Source organism: Pseudophryne corroboree, chromosome 1, assembly GCF_028390025.1.
Source record: "Pseudophryne corroboree isolate aPseCor3 chromosome 1, aPseCor3.hap2, whole genome shotgun sequence".
Classification (NCBI taxonomy): domain Eukaryota; kingdom Metazoa; phylum Chordata; class Amphibia; order Anura; family Myobatrachidae; genus Pseudophryne; species Pseudophryne corroboree.
This window is the reverse complement of record NC_086444.1, coordinates 405311052-405330815: the sequence shown is the minus strand read 5'-3', so window position 1 is coordinate 405330815 and position 19764 is coordinate 405311052. Positions and strand designations below refer to the sequence as shown.

Below are 19764 nucleotides of genomic sequence, written 5' to 3'. Positions count from 1 at the left end.
ATGTATTGTCTGTTTGGTAATGAGATGTACAGTAGCTGTACAGCATTACGTTGTCTGACATAGCAAATGTTCTGTACCAGCTGGTGGTTACAGCCACCTTCCAGCAACTCAGGAAGCAGTAGCTGCAAAATGAAATGTAATTAAAAATAAAATAGATTGGTCTAAATTAAAACCCCATATGATCTAGTTACAGTGATAAATGTATTTTCCTGCCTGGAGGCTGCCATCATAATCTTTTTCCAAACTGGGTGACAATGTATTGTATATAGCAGTGGTTCCATTGACTTTTCTATAATGGGTGAAATGTGTGCGGTGCACACGGGCCCCCGGGTCCAGAGGGGCCCACACTGCACACATTGCACCCATATTTTAATACTTCCCTTTCCAGAGTCCCACGTGGGGCGCTGCAGCGGCGGCAAAAATCTCTTCCAAAATGGCCGCTGCACATGCGCAGTAGTGAAATTGGTCTCCGGAACCTGGTGGGCGCCATATTTCCAGAGACATGTGCAGTAGACTCCGGCACAATGCCAGACACTACTGTGCCATGCAGAGGTGTCTACCTACCATCCTTAGGTAAATAGTTACTGTATGATGTGGTGTACAGTTGTGCTGCTGATTGTCCACAAGTTTTCTGATTGGCAGCCATTAACACTGGTTTTGCCTATAACGTTGACCATAAAAAATATGATTTGGTCCTGGACCACCAACTCAAAGCAATCCTGCAAGTGCCTCAAGGCACCCCAGGGTGCACAACACCAAGGCTGTTTCTAGCCAATTTGGCTCCCAGTGCGAGATTTAAAAATGTGCCCCCCCCCTCCCATTGACATTAAAAATAATGTGCCCCCCATTGATATAAAAAATAGGGGCGTGACATCACTAACATGGGTGTGGTCTCACTAAAATGGGCGTGGTCTTGCCTGAAAAGACCCTGCACCAACAGATCACGGTCACCATAGGGGAAAAAATAAATTCCATCATGTTAAGCCCCACACAGTAATGCCCCCTGCACCATATTATGCCACACACTGCAATGCTCTTGATACATTATGCCCTACAGTAAAGCTTCTAATTACTTTTAAATTGCCTGCTTGTTGCTAAGGGTTTCACATGCTGGGTGCTAGGGGTTTCATGCTTTGGGATCCATACTGGTTGCCAGGGGTTTCATGCTCTGGGATCCATGCTGGTTGCCAGGGGTTTCATTCTTTGGTATCCATGCTGGTTGCCAGGGGTTTCATGCTCTGGGACGGGTGTCATGATCATTGCCAGGGCTGTGTAATGCCAGTTGTCAGGGCTGTGTAATGCCAGTTGCCATGGCTGTGTGTAATGCCAGTTGCCAGGGCTGTGTAGTGCTCATTGTCAGGGGTGTGCACATCGCCCGCCAGCATCTCTCTCCTGCCCGCATATCTCTCCTGCCTGCTGGCCACCGGCCACTCCTGAGTCCTTGTGCTCCCCCTCTTCCCCATCATTTGTACTCTGCTCGGGGGCGGAGTTTCATGTAATTACGTTTTTGCGTTGTGACGTCACGATGCAAACACGTAATTACTTGAAACTCCGCCCCCTGAGCTGAGTAGTAAACACGGGGAGGAGGGGGAGCACAAGGAGTCACCAAAAGTACCGTAGCATGCGCCCCGTGCAACGGCACGCTTTGTATGCCGCAAGAAACGGCACTGCACGGCACACAGTTTGGTAACCACTGGTTTATAGTATTAGCAAAGTCCATAATAAGGAAACGGTCTAAGGGTCAAAGGTCAAAAGGCTGACATGGAAATAAATGACTGACACAAAGAAAGGTTGAAACAAATTTTTTTTTAGGTGCCAATTACCATTTTAAGCAACATGTAACCCTAATAAGTATACTGCTTCACTTGCCACACTTCAGGCAACTTGCCTTGCTCCGCTACCACTGGTAGTTTATCACTCTCCATGTTCTCACTTTCCAAGCGATGGTGCATCTAGCCAAAAAGGTCTACTGCAGCATACATGGCTGCAGGCAGTTTATGGATGCAAGTCAGCAACTTAAAGTCTGAAATGAAAGTCTGAATGAAAACATTGAAGGAAACAGCCATACAGTTTCCATGCCTCATGCATCAGAGAGATGGCCCATGGGAAGATAGTTGCTAATGGCATTGTCAAATTTATGGCGTGATGTAAAATAAATTTTAGATTTTATATATATATATATATATATATATATATAAAGTGTTTTCAACTCAAAAATATGCAGAATGTTGAAAAGCATATTGTTGTAATATTGAATACATGGGGGGGGGGGGAGTTGTAGTAATATTGATGCACATTGTGTTACATTAATTTAGAATGACATAATTGCGAGATATACTATATTTTATTTATTTCTGTTTCAATTGATATAATGTTGCTCTTTGGGCCCCAGTGCAGTTTTCCCCATGCACAGATGGTAGATTTTCTTCTGCCATGGCCGTCAGCACTTGTTAATTTCCGCTCTGATGAATTGATTCTAAAGAGGCAGTGACATTATGTGAGACAAGATAGACAGCAGCAGAGCCAAGGCTGGGGGAAAATGTCAGGGAAAGTAGATAAATGGGGAGAGAAATGACGGAAAAGACAACATGACAATTAGAAAGAAAGAAAGTGAATGGAATGGAACTAAAGTGTGTTTTCAGTAAAACACAAAGGTACAATCCCATACAGCTTAAAAACACGTTCTTGTTTACAGTTCAATAGTCAGAAGTTTTTGCTTCTAATGTATCCAGTGCTGCATTTTTCATGAAAATCTGGCTTTTTTTTTTTTTTAAATGACTCAAAGTAAAAATGTATGTATGGGTTTGAAGTCGTTTCAGTAATGATGTGAGCGTCGCTTGATCAGTACTCATTTTACCCTGGGACCTTTTCTCCAGAATGGTACTCCCCACTATTACTGGAATTATCACCTTTACATGATCTATATTTACCCCTATTTCTGCTATTTATTATTAATACAATTCAGATTAAAATATGTATTCATTCAAATATGCTATTGGGCAAAATCATGTTTGTCTAATACAAAATGTGTACAACTAAAATGTAGAAAAACAAATTCCTGCTGCAACCAACTATTTATTTACATGGAAATTAAAATGGGGCTGTGCATGAAAGGGTTCTTTTAAATTATTATTATTATTATTATTATTATTTTTAACATCCCGGGACTTCAGGAAGCGTCTAAAGCTGGGAACATACTGGAGCAATGTCAGGCTGATTTTCCGTTTCGTAATGTCAAATCGCCTACATCGCTCGGTGTGTACGGGTGATTGCACGCTCCCGCGTTCACTTAATGATGGTCGCTATGTTTGACGTGCAGCACATCAAATCTAGCGATATCGCTAGTATCCTTGTTTATTCTCATGAAGGACGGATCATGATCGCTCCGACCTTCATTAACATCGTTACAGTGTGTACAGACAATCTGGGTTGACGGGCATTCGTTCTGTTAACGGAATGAATCCCCATCTTTCCAGTATGTTCCCAGTTTAAGTTTAAAAATGACCACCAAACTTGTAGGACTTTTCAGACTTCAGATACATTTTAGTTATTAGTTTGGATATCACTATTCATATCACTTTCTCATGAATGCTTTTATATCCGATAAACACAATTGTTTTTGTTGCCTTTATATAGAATTAAAAATCTTCTTTGTGTATATGGTGATGTTTAATGTGCAAAAACGGGCTGTGACATCCCAGAGGCAGCAAAACACAAACATTTCTGGCTACAAGGAATCCAACATTGATAAAACAATACAACAGTCGACTTTGTAAAATAATTCCCATAGATATGTCTCTATTAAATAGGTGTCTTTAGATTTACTGTACCATGTTCACTAACATTTTGAGTGTTCTAAACATAGTTATAATGTATTTTCTTTACATTTAGAAATTCTCATCAGTAATTGTAAAGTTATTGCCCCCCAAAAATAAGAACTGCATAGTCACAATTGCAGTCACTATACAGCATAAGAGGAAATGTGTTGGCACTGAGCAATATGTTCATATTTAGTCATTAAGATTTTTACAGTTTTATTAAAATAAGTTAATACTAATGTGTCATATACAGATGGGTCCATGTTTATCTTGGCCTTTAATAGGATTAATTTAGACTGGGCAGTCGGATTTAATACCCTGCTGTAATGACTTAATCCCCTGCTGTATTGTTCTCTGTATTGTATTGCAGCTGAGAACAATAGATGGAGGGTTTATGTAAATGGCTCTATCTTTAAGTGTGTTATGTGCCATGTGTGTTGGGAACCATGCACTATACAGTTCTCTGTGTGTAATGTGCTTGAAAAGGTTTATTGACAGAAAGTGTGATGTATAGATAAAAATATACTGTACATGTAATTGTATTACCATATTATATAAATAGTACAACCTAATGCACATACTTTACAGATGGAGCCCTCTTCATCTTTGCCTTTAATAAGATTAATTGAGCCAGGGCAGTCGGACTTAATCCCCTGCTGAAATTACTTAATCCCCTGCTGTATTGGTCTCTCTGTATTGTATTGCAGCTGAGAACAATAGATGAAAGGCTTATGCTAATAAACCATGGTGCACCTAGGCGCAGCAGAGAAGCCAAGATGAGCATGGCTCCATCTGTATACTAGAATAGAGGCAGTAACTATTCTTGGTCTATATCTCAGGTATTATGGTAGGTTCTCTATAGATTCAAGACCTCTGTTTGCCTCCCGCAGCCAGACGGCCCTGGATCACTTACATTTACTGGCTCGGGGGGCAGATGGCACCCTGCCCCCCTTGCCAACCAGCCTCTGCCTACAGTAACCTATGGGCTACTAACTCGCACATTTTTCTGTTGCATTGGGAGACTCCAACTCCCTCTCCGACAGCCCCTCGTGACATACAGGTGAAACTCAGAAAATTAGAATATCGTGCAAAAGTTCATTTATTAAAGTAATTCAACTTAAAAGGTGAAACTAATATATTATATAGACTCATTACATGCAAAGTGAGATATTTCAAGCCTTTATTTGTTAGAATTTTGATGATTGTGGTTTACAGCTTAAAATAGCCCCAAATCAAAAAAATCTCATAAAATTAGAATATTACATAAAATCAATAAAAAAAGGATTTAAATACAGAAATGTCGGCTCTCTGTAAAGTATAATCATGCATATGTACTTAGTACTTGGTTTGGGCCCTTTTTGCATGAATTACTGCCTCAATGCGGCGTGGCATGGATTCTTTCACTCCGTGGCACTGCTGAGGTGTTATGGAAGACCAGGATGCTTCATTAGTGGCCTTCAGCTCTTCTGCGTTGTTCGGTCTCATGTCTCTCATCTTTCTCTTGGCAATGCCCCATAGATTCTCTATGAGGTTCAGGTCAGGCGAGTTTGCTGGCCAATCCAGCACAGTAATCCCATGGTCATTAAACCAGGTTTTGGTACTTTTGGCAGTGTGGGCAGGTGCCAAGTCCTGCTGGAAAATCAAGGCAGCATCTCCATAAAGCTTGTCTGCTGAAGAAAGCATGAAGTGCTCTAAAATGTCCTGGTAGACGGCTGCGTTGACTCTGGACTTAATAAAGCACAGTGGACCAACACCAGCAGATGACCTGACTCCTCAAATCAACACAGACTGTGGAAACTTCACACTGTACTTCAAGCATCTTGGATTGTGTGACTCTCCATTCTTCCTTCATACTCTGGGACCTAGGTTTCCAAATGAGATGCAAAATTTGCTCTCATCAGAAAAGAGAACTTTGGACCACTGAGCAACAGACCAGTTCTTTTTTTTCTTTAGCCCAGGTAAGATGCTTCTGACTTTGTTTGTTGTTCAGGAGCGGTTTGACAAGAGGAATCCGACATTTGAAGCCCATGTCCATTATCCGTCTGTGTGTGCTAGCTGTTGATGCACTAACTCCAGCCTCAGTCCACTCCTTGTGAAGCTCCCCCACACTTTTGAATGGCCTTTTCCTGACTTTCCACTTAACTTTCTATTAATGTGCTTTGATACAGCACTTTGAGAACATCCAACTTCTTTTGCAATCCTTGTGGAGGGTGTCAGTGATGGTTTTCTGCACAACTGTCAGGCCAGCAGTCTTCCCCTTGATTGTGAATTGTACTGAACCAGACTAAAAGACCATTTAAAGGCTCAGGAACCCTTTCCAGGTGGTTTGGATTAATTAGCTGATTAGGGTGTGACACTTTTAGCCTACAATATTGAACCTTTTCACAATATTTAGTATTCACGCTAGGCTTTTTTAGCAGGGCGCCGCACCCTGCCCAATTTTTAAGGGCAAAACCCGCCCTGCCCTTTCTGCGGCGCCCTGCTAAAACAGCCGCCCGCTTTTTGCCCTCCCAGCGTGTAAAAATGGCGTGCGCATGCGCGCGGTATCCATTCACGCTGTGAGAGAGCTTGGGGGAAGCCCAGCACCTCCGTAGGTGCTGGGCACGCCCCCAACAGTAACACCGCTGGCCGCCCACGCACCCCGTCTGTGGGCTGAACCGCCCACTTGTAGTACGTAGATTGGCCACGCCCCTATTTGCATGGCCATGCCCTCTTTTGCCGCGCGCGCACATGTGCCCCTCACAGTCCGGCGCCCTGTCCTGCCCCACTGCTAGAGTGAACACTAATATTCGAATTTTCTGAGATTTTGGATTTGGAGTTATCTTAAGCTGTAAGCCACAATCATCAAAATTATAAAAAAATAAAGGCTTGAAATATCTCACTTTGCATGTAATGAGTCTATATAATATATTAGTTTCACCTTTTAAGTTGAATTACTGAAATAAATGAACTTTTGCATGATATTCTAATTTTATGAGTTTCACCTGTATGTGCCTGTCAACGGCAGTGGCTGTTGGGGACCTAAACCAGGAAGCAGTCTGATAGTGGTAAGCTATCACACCGCTTCCAGCTCTTCGCCAGGACAGGCTCTTATCGGAGCTCGTCTCCTGGTAACAGAACATTGGTAAATTTGCATGAAAATATTTATATTCACTTTGTGATAAATATGCCCACTAGAGGGCAGAATGTTAAAGAGAGATGTTTGTTTTTTTAACTGTCTTCACCATGCTCAATTCTGTACGGATTTGCAGTCATGCAAAGAGATCAACAGATTGTTCCCAATGTGGAATGGGATTGTGCACATATGTATGCAGTAGGGGACAAATACAGTAGGTGCATTTCTGCAAATCTAATTAAGCTGCATATTTGCTTACTTTAAATAAGCCTTGGTAAGCTCCGAGAGGAAGTGAGTGTAAAGCCCCCTATACATTTGACGATTTGCCGCCAAGGTGCCCGACGGCCGATATGGCCGACGGACGACCCAACAGCGGGGGTGACGGGGGGAGTGAAGTTTCTTCACTACCTGACTTCACCCGGCCCCATAGCCCTGCTTGCTAATATGGACAATATTGTCCACATTGGCTTGCAGGCATAAATGACCCTGCACCAACAATGAACGACCGCCTACACACTGAGCGATATGAACAATTTATCGTTTATTACTGAACAAAATTGTTCATATCGGCCGTACACATCGACAAGTGTGTAGGGCCCTTAATGGATGCGGCCTAGAAATTGGAAATCTAGAAGAGTGGCATTTCTGTTTGGACAGCTTCCTGTCCATGACCTTCGGCTTGTATTCTGGAATTCACTTTCTTTTCAACTGGGTAACATGTTTGCTTGATATCAGCAGCGTCCTGGTGAGCTACATTCTATGGCCCAGTCGTAAGAAATGTTAGCTCCTCCAGCAAGAAGGAAATTTGACACCCCCAACTATAGCCAAATGACACTGAAATATTAATTCCCCATGCCCCCTTTAGATTTTCACCCTGGCTGACTGCTCAGGCTTACTATACTATCCATTTTAAACTGGGACATTCATGAATTACACAGGTTATGTGGCTGGCTGACTTGAACCTGCATTTCACCTGGCTGTAATCAGCCACAGAACCTGTGTAATTCATGACTGTCCCAGATTAAAGGGATAGTAAGTATGGTAAGCATATGACTGATACTGTATGGCTCTGATCTGTTGTCTTGTGGAAGTGGATACCCTCTCCTGCCCTTACAGTGTGGTGGAGAGAACATTGATTAACTTAAATGTTTTAGTGAACTTCAGCGGAAGTACCCTAGAATGTGTCATGATTTCTAGGACATTATGGGCCTCATTCAGAGATGTATGCAAATGGATTGTTTACATACATCTGTGATGTTTTCTAAACTGTTCATGTGCAGGACCCACACAAGCAGATCTTTGTACAAATCAGCAGATCACAGAAGTCTGCAGGAGGCGGCTATTTACACTAGATACCGCCTGCATCATTAACTGTGTCCAAAGGCGCAGCTGCTAAGCGATCTGCATCCAGTGTCGAAATGGGCCATGAAGGGCCCACCGGTGGGGATGCAGTGGCAGAGGACCATGCTTAGGGGTGTGGCCAGTCTTCGGAGAGGGGTGGTCAGTGACCACAGAGGTTTGGCAAGCCATTAGAGAGTGTATGGACTGGACCCCTTGATTACTATATTAGTAAATACTGCTAGTGCATGCTTGATAATGTACCAGATTAATAACAGCAGTGTACTGTAGAGAACACACCATAGTCCTGTGCAGTATAAACTTAATGTAACATATGTATAATATATAATTAGTGCACAGTCTGACACCTGATCCCTAGAGGAGGAGGTGAGCCCTTCGGCAGTGGGGCCCACCGGGGGTTTCCCCTGTGGCACAGTCTGACCCTGTCTATACCCATCTTTGAATATTGATCTTATAGTCATAGCTGTTATGTTGGAGTATATAGGTAGTGTTAGGTTTTACTTACTTTTACAATCTTGCAATGTTTATAATTGTCATAAGTAGATTAAACAATATGGACATGTTTTGCTAAAAATCTGCAGAAAATAAAAAAAAATGTTGATAAAAAGTAAGAATTTCTGTACAAACATCAATATTTTGTATTCATATTTATGACCATGATCTATAGCACATGTCACACTCCTACATCCTGGCTGAAGTACAGTACTGCCTTGAGTTTTACACAGCTGCAAAGAGAGAGTTCAAATAAAAGATTACCGTATGAAGTGCAGGGCTGCACGTATTCATCAAATCATAAGCCACTATCACACAAGGTCACACGCTTTTCAAACCAGCAGCTAAAATGTATGTGTTTGTCCTAGAACTATAGAATTTTACAGCAGAGGTGGCTAGGCTCTATCTATCTTTCCCAATCTCTATTATATCTATATATCTGTATACCGTCTATCTATCACCATTAAAGCTGGCAGCAGTGTGCCTCTGCAGTACAAAGTCAGACTCCTCATTTTCTGCAGAACACAATTTTCAGATTAGAGATGGGATTCGACTATCGATGCTGAGCAGTGCACACAACTATGGTTATCGGTCAATGTTTTTGCCAGCAGTAGTGGGAGGGGGATGTGTTCCCACCATCAATCGTTTTGTACCGATGTTATCTAAGTCACCTTCTGTCTGTGTTTTGATTGCCACTGGCCTCTTGGAGAACACAGTGACAGACCCCATCTACCCCTACTGAGTCGGAACTCCACCATGTGACTTGCAGCCCTGCAACAGTATGCATTTTCATTTTCCTGTTTACGCATCTCCCACCTTCTAGCATCTTGTGGATCTTTAAGAAAATATGGACAATGATGGAGTTTTATTATTAATCATTAATTTTATGTTGAATATAAAATGTGTAACGCAGTGGTATCTGGTACTATGCAGTCCAACAGAGTCCCCACATAAAGTGGTCCATTAAATGGGAGTGATCAGCGGAGATGGTCCATCATCCTGGACATGCACAATAACTGTGCACTGTTTAATGTTAGCCTAGAGGACAGGTCATGAGTGGCTGCCGGGCTCAGCAGGACTATTCACAATAGAAGCTGTGTGCCGACCACGTCAACCTGATCCTATTGAACATCAGTGTGAGTGACCTACTGAATTATGGGTCAAATGGATCAAACCTTCCAAAAAGTGAACAAGTGGAGAAGTTGTCCGTAGCAACCAATCCGCTTCTACAGTAGATAGCATTTGTTAAGTACATGCTATAAAATGACAAGTAGAAGCTTAATGGTTGCCATGCAACTTCTCCACTAATCGGTCTCTCCACTATTTAGTTTTGAAACATTTCCCCTTTTGTCTTCACACTCCATTCAGTTTTGTAGCTAGTGTGTCAAACATGGATGTTTACCACCAAAATTAGTATTTTGTTTATTTTAAGAAATAATCTTTTATTCTTAAAAGACAATAATGCTTTTGCCCAAAACTTCAATGTGTTGCAGGCAGCCAATATGTACCTGGCACTGATGTTAGGATTTTGATGTACCATCCCTACTTCAGATCTGTGTTAAAGGTTGAGTATAGCTAAAATGTGCCTGCAGTTCCTCCTAGCTAGCAGTATTGGGGCCATCTGTACAATATATGCGCACTTGGTCACACATGTGCCTGCAGTAACTCCTGGCTGGCAGTATTAGGCCTAACAGTACAATGTATGTGTGCTATGGTATTGTTATGCACACCAGTGCCTGCAGGAATGTACTGGTGTCTGAACGGATAGGGATGCAAAACAAATGAACTCACAGACAGACTGGGGAATATGACATTACGTACACAGAAGGTGATAGGGTAACAAAATAAACACAAAGTGAACAGAGAAGCCCAGAGGCTAAGAAACTGGGTGTCTCCCTAGTATTAGGAATGCTCAGATGGAAAAAGCAAGATGTTGTGTTTTAATACGTAGAGAACCCGAAATGCTCTTGCTAAGGGCAACAGCAAAACCCTAAAGGGTTACCAACGGGTGTGGCAGTAAACTCCTTGGTCAGAGATGGAATGATAGACACAAGGAGAGTCTCCACAATCCTAATCCTCACTTGCAGTGCACAGGTTCAGCTTACTGCCACTAAACTGATACCTGAACACCTTGCACAGTGAGAAAGGATTTAGGCAGGCAAGTCTGAGAATACAGCCGCAAACTTGCTAAGTTCACAGAGTAGCAAAAGAACCCCAGCAAGTTAAACGACTGACTCCAGTTTTACTGCTAGGTCTGGATTGGCAGAGTGTAGTACCAAACCCCAAGGCCTATTTGCAGTAAGCAACAACAAATACAAAGCTACACAGTACTGGCTAACTTTCAGGAACTGACTAACCAACAAAGATTCAGCAGCATCTGCTTAACCTGAGAAGAGGCCTAATATAGCAGGTGCTGTCCACGCCCCACTCAGACCTCACAGACTGTGAGCACAAAAACCAGCACCGGATCCCCTGCCGTGCACAGAGCCTGTAACCACTGCACAGCAAAAGACCCGAACCGGAGTATCAGCTGCGCTCAGGCCACTCCGCTAGCACTTGTCTCCCGGTTGCCATGACGACGTGGCAGCACAGGGCAGGAGACCCTAACAGTACCCCCCCTCTGACGAGGGGTCAAAGAACCCCTACCACCGGGTTTATCGGGGAACTGCGAGAAGAAAGAGCGTATCAGTCTGGGGGCATGAAGATCACAACTGCGCACCCACGACCGCTCCTCCGGCCCATACCCCTTCCAGTGCACCAAAAATGACAGCCGACCCGAACCATCTTGGAGTCAAGAATCCTTTCAACAACAAACTCCCTCTGGCCACGTATCAGAAGAGGGGAAGGTCTTCCACTGGAAGAAGGATTACTAATCGCCCGTTTTAAAAGGGAACAATGAAATGTTTTATTGATACCCAAAGAACGGGGCAGATCTAACTGAAATGCCACCGGATTGATAACCCTGGTGATCTTTTAAGGGCCGATGAACCGGGGGCCTAACTTATGAGATGGCTGTCTCAACTTCAAATTCTTGGTAGACAACCAGACGAAGTCTCCTAATTTGAAGCTGCAGGGTCTTTTCCGCTTATCAAAAACCCTTTTGGTCACTAATGACACAGACACAAGGGCTTTCTTCACTTTCCTCCAAATACCTCTAAGGACCGAAACCACAGAGGAACCACCAGGCGTGGAGTCCAGGGGGTCAAAAGAATTGGCCTTAGGATGATGCCCATACACACAAAGGAAGGGAGAGATCCCTGTAGCAGAGTGAGCCGCGTTGTTATAGGCAAACTCCGCCATGGACAGATGAGCAACCCAGTCAGTCTGACACTTGGAGACATAACACCTGAGGAACTGCTCCAAGGACTGGTTCACCCTTTCAGTCTGCCCATTAGACTGCGGATGGTAGCCTGACGACAAGCTGACAGAAATCTGGAGATCGGAACAAAATGCCCTCCAGAATTTGGCTACAAACTGGGATCCGCGGTCAGAGACCACATCAAGTGGCAACCCGTGGAGACGCACAACATGCAGCATAAATAATTCAGACAGGCGTCTGGCCGATGGCAGCCCAACCAGTGGAACGAAGTGCGCCATCTTCGAAAACCTGTCAACGACAACCCAGATGGCTGTCATCCCCGAGGATTTGGGCAAGTCCACCACAAAATCCATTGAAATGTGGGTCCATGGCTTAGATGGAATAGAGAGTGGATGTAATGGGCCAACAGGAACCCCTCTAGGAGTCTTATTTCGGGCACAGATGTCACATGCCCGAACCCACTGATCCACATCCTTAGCCACCGAGGGCCACCACACCGCCCTAGATAGCAACTCCCGAGTTCTGGCAATACCCGGGTGACCTGCCGACTTCTTGGCATGGAATTCCAGGAACACTCGCTGTCTTAACCTAGGAGGCACAAACAAAAGACCTACCGGAAGGTCTGGAGGAGCCTGCTCCTGTGCTCTAAGGACTAATGACAAGAGGTCCTGGGTAATGCCCACTTAAATACATGATGGGGACACAATGGGCAACGGCTCCTCGGTGGTCTCCTGGATTGGAGCAAAACTCTGCGAGAGCGCATCAGCCTTGATGTTTTTTGACCCAGGGCGATATGTTATCAAAAAATTAAAGCGAGCAAAAAACAAAGCCCATCGTGCCTGCCTGGCATTGAGACGCTTCGCTGACTCTAAATATGCCAGATTCTTATGGTCGGTGAGAATTGAGACCACAAACTTAGCCCCCTCAAGCCAGTGTCTCCACTCCTCGAGTGCATCCTTAATAGCCAACAATTCCCGGTTACCCACGTCATACTTCATCTCGGCAGGCGAAAATTTACGGGAAAAGTAAGCACAGGGATGAAGGCGATTATCAGACACTCCCATCTGAGAGAGCACTGCCCCAATACCCATCTCAGAGGCATCCACCTCCACCACAAAAGGACGCTCTGGATCTGGGTGTCGCAGCACCTTGGCCGAGACAAATGCCCTTTTGAGACGGGCAAAAGCCGCTTTAGCCTCACAAGACCAGTGAGCAACATCCGCCTCTTTCTTAGTGAGTGCCACCAAGGGCGCCACTATAGACGAAAATCCAGCGATAAATCGTCTATAAAAATTTGCAAAGCCCAGGAAACGCTGAAGCGCCTTCAAACTAGTGGGCTGCACCCAATCCAGGACTGCCTGTACCTTGGAACCCTCCATTTGGAAACCTTCTGGGGAGATAATATATCCTAGAAATGCGATTTGCTGAACTTCAAATTCGCACTTCTCCAGCTTCGCCCCAAGCCGGTGGTCTCTGAGTTTCTGGAGGACTAAGCGTACATGCTTCCGATGTTCCTCCAGGGAATGGGAGAAGATTAGGATGTCATCTAAGTAAACAACTAAGAATCTATCCAAATATTCCCTGAGTACATCGTTCATGAAATCCTGGAAGACTGCCGGGGCATTACAGAGCCCAAAAGGCATCACCAAATATTCATAATGCCCTGAGTGGGTATTAAAGGCAGTCTTCCATTCATCCCCCTCTCTTATTCGGATTAGATTGTACGCCCCGCGTAGGTCAATCTTAGAAAAAATGCTGGCAGTACGAAGCTGGTCAAACAAGACCGAAGTGAGAGGCAGTGGGTATGAGTTTTTAATCGTGATACGGTTCAATTCCCTGAAGTCGATGCAGGGTCGCAACGAACCGTCCTTTTTACCCACGAAGAAGAACCCCGACCCAACTGGAGACTGTGAAGGTCTGATAAATCCCTTAGCCAAGTTCTCCTGAATGTACTCTGCCATAGCCTGAGTCTCAGGACGTGACAGGGAGTACAACCTGCTCTTGGGAAGCTTAGCATTCGGCAACAAATCAATGGCACAGTCATAGGGGCGATGGGGAGGTAGTACCTCTGCAACTTTTTTGGAGAACACGTCCGCAAAATCTGCATAACACCCTGGCAATCCTGGCAAACTTAGCTGCGAGAGCCTGACTGGAAGGCTCAAGCAACTCCTGAAACAATCAGTACCCCAACTAAGAATCTCCCCAGAGACCCAGTCAAATTGAGGATTGTGGGCCCTTAACCAGGGTAACCCCAACACCAATGGGGCAAAAGTACAGACAGTCACATAAAAGGACAATTTTTCAGAGTGTGTGGCTCCAATAAACAAAGAAATCTGGCTAGTGCAAGAGGTAATTTTACCTTGGGATAATGGTTCCCCGTTTAACCCACAAATCTCAATTTCCAATGCCAAGGGTACTAAGGGAACAGAGTGTTTCAGGGCGAATTGGCGGTCCATAAAAACCCCGTCGGCCCCACTGTCCACAAAGGCCTCAGTCTTGACAGTTTGACAGAGGATCTTCAAGGTCACCGGAATGATAAAAGTCTTCTTGGGAAATTCTGACTTCTGGCCTGACAGGATATTTCCCATCACCCTCAGGCCCTGAAGTTTTCCGGCTTTTCTGGGCATGATACTACCACATGACCTTTATTCCCACAGTACAAACACAACCCCTGCTGTCTCCTCCGCGTCTTCTCACGCGAGGAGAGGCGGGTAGCCCCAATCTGCATAGGCTCCTCGGAAAATTCCTCAGAGTCTGAGGTTCCCTTGGGAAAGAAGGAAACCTCGGTCTCCCTTTCAAGCCTACGCTCTCTCAGCCGTCTATCCACCCGGATGGATAACTGCATGAGCTGATCCAAGCTATCAGGCAAGGGATATTGTACCAGTTGGTCTTTTATCTGGTTAGAAAGACGTCTTCGGTACTGGTGTCTCAGGGCTGGGTCATTCCACTGGGTATCATGTGCCAACCTCCGAAACTCCGTACAGTAAACCTCAACTGGCCTTCGCCCTTGCTTAAGGATCGAAATCTGAGCCTCGGCTGAGGCCGTCTTGTCAGGGTCATCATACAACATGCCCAGTGCCGTAAAAAAAGCATCAACACTTTTAAGCGACGGACAGTCAGGCTGCAACCCATATGCCCAGACCTGTGGGTCTCCTTGTAGCAAGGAAATCACTATGACCACCCGCTGAATCTCCGACCCAGAAGACTGAGGCCTAAGCCGGAAGTATAGCTTGCAGCTCTCCTTGAAACAAAAGAACTGCGAGCGATCTCCAGAAAAACGATCCGGGAGATTTACTTTCGGCTCCTTAACCCCTGAAGGTGCTGCTGCTGCGGGAGCTCCGCCAGCGGCCTGGGAGGTGTGCATTTTAATGGATAAATCATTAAATTGTCGAGTCAGGACCTGCACCTGATCGACCACCTGTTGCAACGTATTTTGAGGGGTATGCTCCATATTCCCACAAAATTTCAACAGGAGTATTGGGCTGCTGAATATGTTATGCACACCAGTGCCTGCAGGAATGTACTGGTGTCTGAACGGATAGGGATGCAAAACAAATGAACTCACAGACAGACTGGGGAATATGACATTACGTACACAGAAGGTGATAGGGTAACAAAATAAACACAAAGTGAACAGAGAAGCCCAGAGGCTAAGAAACTGGGTGTCTCCCTAGTATTAGGAATGCTCAGATGGAAAAAGCAAGATGTTGTGTTTTAATACGTAGAGAACCCGAAATGCTCTTGCTAAGGGCAACAGCAAAACCCTAAAGGGTTACCAACGGGTGTGGCAGTAAACTCCTTGGTCAGAGATGGAATGATAGATACAAGGAGAGTCTCCACAATCCTAATCCTCACTTGCAGTGCACAGGTTCAGCTTACTGCCACTAAACTGATACCTGAACACCTTGCACAGTGAGAAAGGATTTAGGCAGGCAAGTCTGAGAATACAGCCGCAAACTTGCTAAGTTCACAGAGTAGCAAAAGAACCCCAGCAAGTTAAACGACTGACTCCAGTCTTACTGCTAGGTCTGGATTGGCAGAGTGTAGTACCAAACCCCAAGGCCTATTTGCAGTAAGCAACAACAAATACAAAGCTACACAGTACTGGCTAACTTTCAGGAACTGACTAACCAACAAAGATTCAGCAGCATCTGCTTAACCTGAGAAGAGGCCTTATATAGCAGGTGCTGTCCACGCCCCACTCAGACCTCACAGACTGTGAGCACAAAAACCAGCACCGGATCCCCTGCCGTGCACAAAGCCTGTAACCACTGCACAGCAAAAGACCCGAACCGGAGTATCAGCTGCGCTCAGGCCACTCCGCTAGCACTTGTCTCCCGGTTGCCATGACGACGTGGCAGCACAGGGCAGGAGACCCTAACAGGTATGTGTGCTTGGCCACACGTGTCTGCAGTTCCTCCAGGCTGGCAATATTGGGGCCATTTATACAATATATGCGCACTTGGTCACACACGTGTCTGCAGTTCCTCCTGGCTGGCAGTACTGGGCCCATCAGTACAATGTATGTGTGCTATGTATGTGTGCTTGGTCACACACGTGTCTGCAGTTCCTCCTGGCTGGCAGTACTGGGCCCATCAGTACAATGTATGTGTGCTATGTATGTGTGCTTGGTCACACGTGTCTGCAGTTCCTACTGTCTGGCAGTATTGGGCCCATCAGAAAAATGTATACGTTCTTTAAGACCTACTTATACTGTATTTTCTAAACTGACCTTTTTCAGGAACAAGTTACATGCATTAGGAATTACAGAAATTCAAGCAACCTTAAACAACTATTAAGTAATTTTAACATTTTACATAACAGAAAGCTTTAAACACACCAGCAATCAACACATTGTCCAGCATTTTGTAATTATAATGTTATGTATAGCTCTATATAATGTAGAGATGTGCGGCGGGCACTTTTCGTGTTTTGTGTTTTGGTTTTGATTCTAATTCCCCGCTCGTGTTTTTGACTTGGATTGGTTTTGGTTTTGGATCTGGATGATTTTTGAAACAAAACAAAACATTAAAACGGCTAAAATCACAGAATTTGGGGATAATTTTGATCCCACAGTATTATTAACCTCAATAACATTAATTTCCTCTCATTTCCAGTATATTCTGGACACCTCACAATATTGTTTTTAGGCCAAAAGGTTGCACCGAGGTGGCTGTATGACTAAGCTAAGCGACACAAGTGTGCGGCACAAACAATTGGCCCATCTAGGAGTGGCACTGCAGTGGCAGACAGGAGGGCAGATTAAAAAATAGGCCCCAAACAGCACATCATGCAAAGAAGAAAAAGAGGTGCAATGAGGTAGCTTTATGACTAAGCTAAGTGACACAAACAATTGGCCCATCTAGGAGTGGAATTGCAGTGTCAGAAAGGATGGCACTTAAAAAAATATTACCCAAACAGCACATCATGCCAAGAAGTAAAAGAGGGCAATGAGGTAGCTGTATGACTAAGCTAAGCTACACAAGTGTGCGGCACAAACACCTGGCCCATCTAGGGTTGGCACTGCAGTCCCACTGCACTAATGGCGGATACTGAACGCACATCTAACACCAGCATAGTTGTTATGGGATCAGTACGTAATCCCGCTGGCCGGAATCCCGACCACACAATCCCGACAGGGGTGGCGAGCGTAACGCAGTCCATTGCGGGCTCGTTTCGCTCGCCACTCTGCGGGCACGGTGCCTCGCTACGCTCGGCACACTATTATATTGTCCCTCAATGGGTGTCGTGGACACCCACGGAGGGAGAATATGTCGGGATTGTGGCGGTCGGGATTGTGGCGGTCGGGATTCCGGCATCGGTATTTCGACCGCCGGGATCCCGTCCAGCGGGATGTTGACCGAATCCCGTTGTTATGCCCTCAGTAATCCACTTTGCAACAGGATATATATATATATATATATCTATATATATCTATATCTATCTATCCATATATACTTATGGCACTCACAGTCCCAAAACCATCCACCTGGGTGCCCTCCTTAAAACACTATAGACCAATGGAAGGTTCCTTCAGCTGTAACAGTATGTCCCCTAGCTGCATGAAAGGAACCAGGCGGCACTCCAAGGATTTGATTAAAGCCAAAAAAACTGTATTAAATAGAAATGCAAAAATATTTAAAACAGGCATAGTGCAAGCCACCAACGTTTCAACGCCCGACCGGCGTTTTTGTCAAGGTGCTATGCTATAAGGTGCAACGTGAAAAAGCATAAACAAACATATCTGAACCAACTTTCTGTGCTATATAATTACCTGGATGTGAGTGAGATCATCCTCGTCCGTTCGCGCTCGCCGGCGTCCCGAGGCCGGAAGCCGCGGCTCCCCTGAACTCCGGTCACGTGGGAGGCTACTATGACGTAGCCTCCTACCACTTCCGCTGTTGCCTGGTAACAGTGACCAAGCCGTAGCCATGGGAACCGGACCTGACAGACGGGAATAGAACGAGGATATAAAGATCACAATACAAAGACATTAAACTAAAGTGCTAGTGCATATCCAGTGTGCCAAAACAGAGTTATATAAGAAACCAATTACGGTTACACATAGAGTGATAAAGAGTAAAAGTTAAAACACTGAGATTACTGCTGGGCTACAACTCAGGACTACATATTCCCAAGGGATATGGTTTCACTAAATACTAATCTATACATAACCAAATGGGGACAGAGACATAGCCAGTGATGGAGAAAGTGGGCCATATAATTTGGAACAAAGAAATGCTGTACTATCCGGTTATTCTAACTATCTCATAGTGCAATATTACAAAAATGACCACAGCTAAACAACTACTATATCATAGGAAAACATTCCACATTATCTGTTCATTAAGGCCATTGGGGGCCAGGGAATCCAACATGTGGATCCATTTTGTCTCTTTCTGCGATAGGGTCCTCGCACGGTTACCGCCCCTCAACGGCTTCGGCACATGGTCCAGTATCATGTATTTCAACTGTGCCAGAGTATGATTGGCCGACTTAAAGTGCCGTGCCACCGGCTGGTCATTGCCTTTCCCCTCCAACGCTGCTCTAATGGCTGACCTGTGCAGCGCCATGCGTTCGCGGAATGTCCTTATTGTTTGACCCACATATATTTGTCCACATGGGCAAACGATTGCATATATGACGAACTGGGACGTACAGGAGAGATGGTGTCTGATATCATATTCTTTATCAGTTTTAGGGTGTCTGAATTTACTCCCTGTCATCATATAGTTACAGGTCTCACATTTCGGGCATTTGAAGCACCCCTTCCTACTGCGCCCCTGTGCTCTCTTGGTCACATCTAGTTTCACCACTCTGTCCTTCAGGTTACGACCCCTTTTGTAACTAGGCATGATCGTTCTTCCCTTGAAGCATGGTGCTGTTGGATCTGAGGACACCAAGGGCCACAGCGCCCTGGGGAGTACTGAGCTCGCTGTCGTGAACTCAGTAATGAGGGGAATCCTCTTTTCACCATTCTTTTTTGGAGTCGGGCTGAGTAAGTCCTCCCTAGACATACCCAGCACTTCATTCTTAAGAGAAAGTAGCGGACCCCTATGGTAGCCTCTGGCTTGGAATTTATCCACTACTAGATCCAACGCCGTTTCCACCTTATGTTTGTCACTTGTTATCCTTGCCGCCCTCATCAATTGTGACTTGGG

At 44.9% G+C, this 19764-nt stretch overlaps 1 long non-coding RNA gene across 1 annotated transcript; it reads right to left on the bottom strand.

The window, feature by feature from the left end:
* Positions 1–1850: 1850 nt before the first annotated feature.
* On the bottom strand, positions 1851–18533 carry LOC134891100 (uncharacterized). The gene is made up of 3 exons (XR_010171432.1): positions 18378–18533; positions 8798–8867; positions 1851–2023 (listed from the first exon to the last, which is right to left on the bottom strand). It is a non-coding gene; the product is annotated as an uncharacterized LOC134891100 (long non-coding RNA).
* Positions 18534–19764: the final 1231 nt, after the last annotated feature.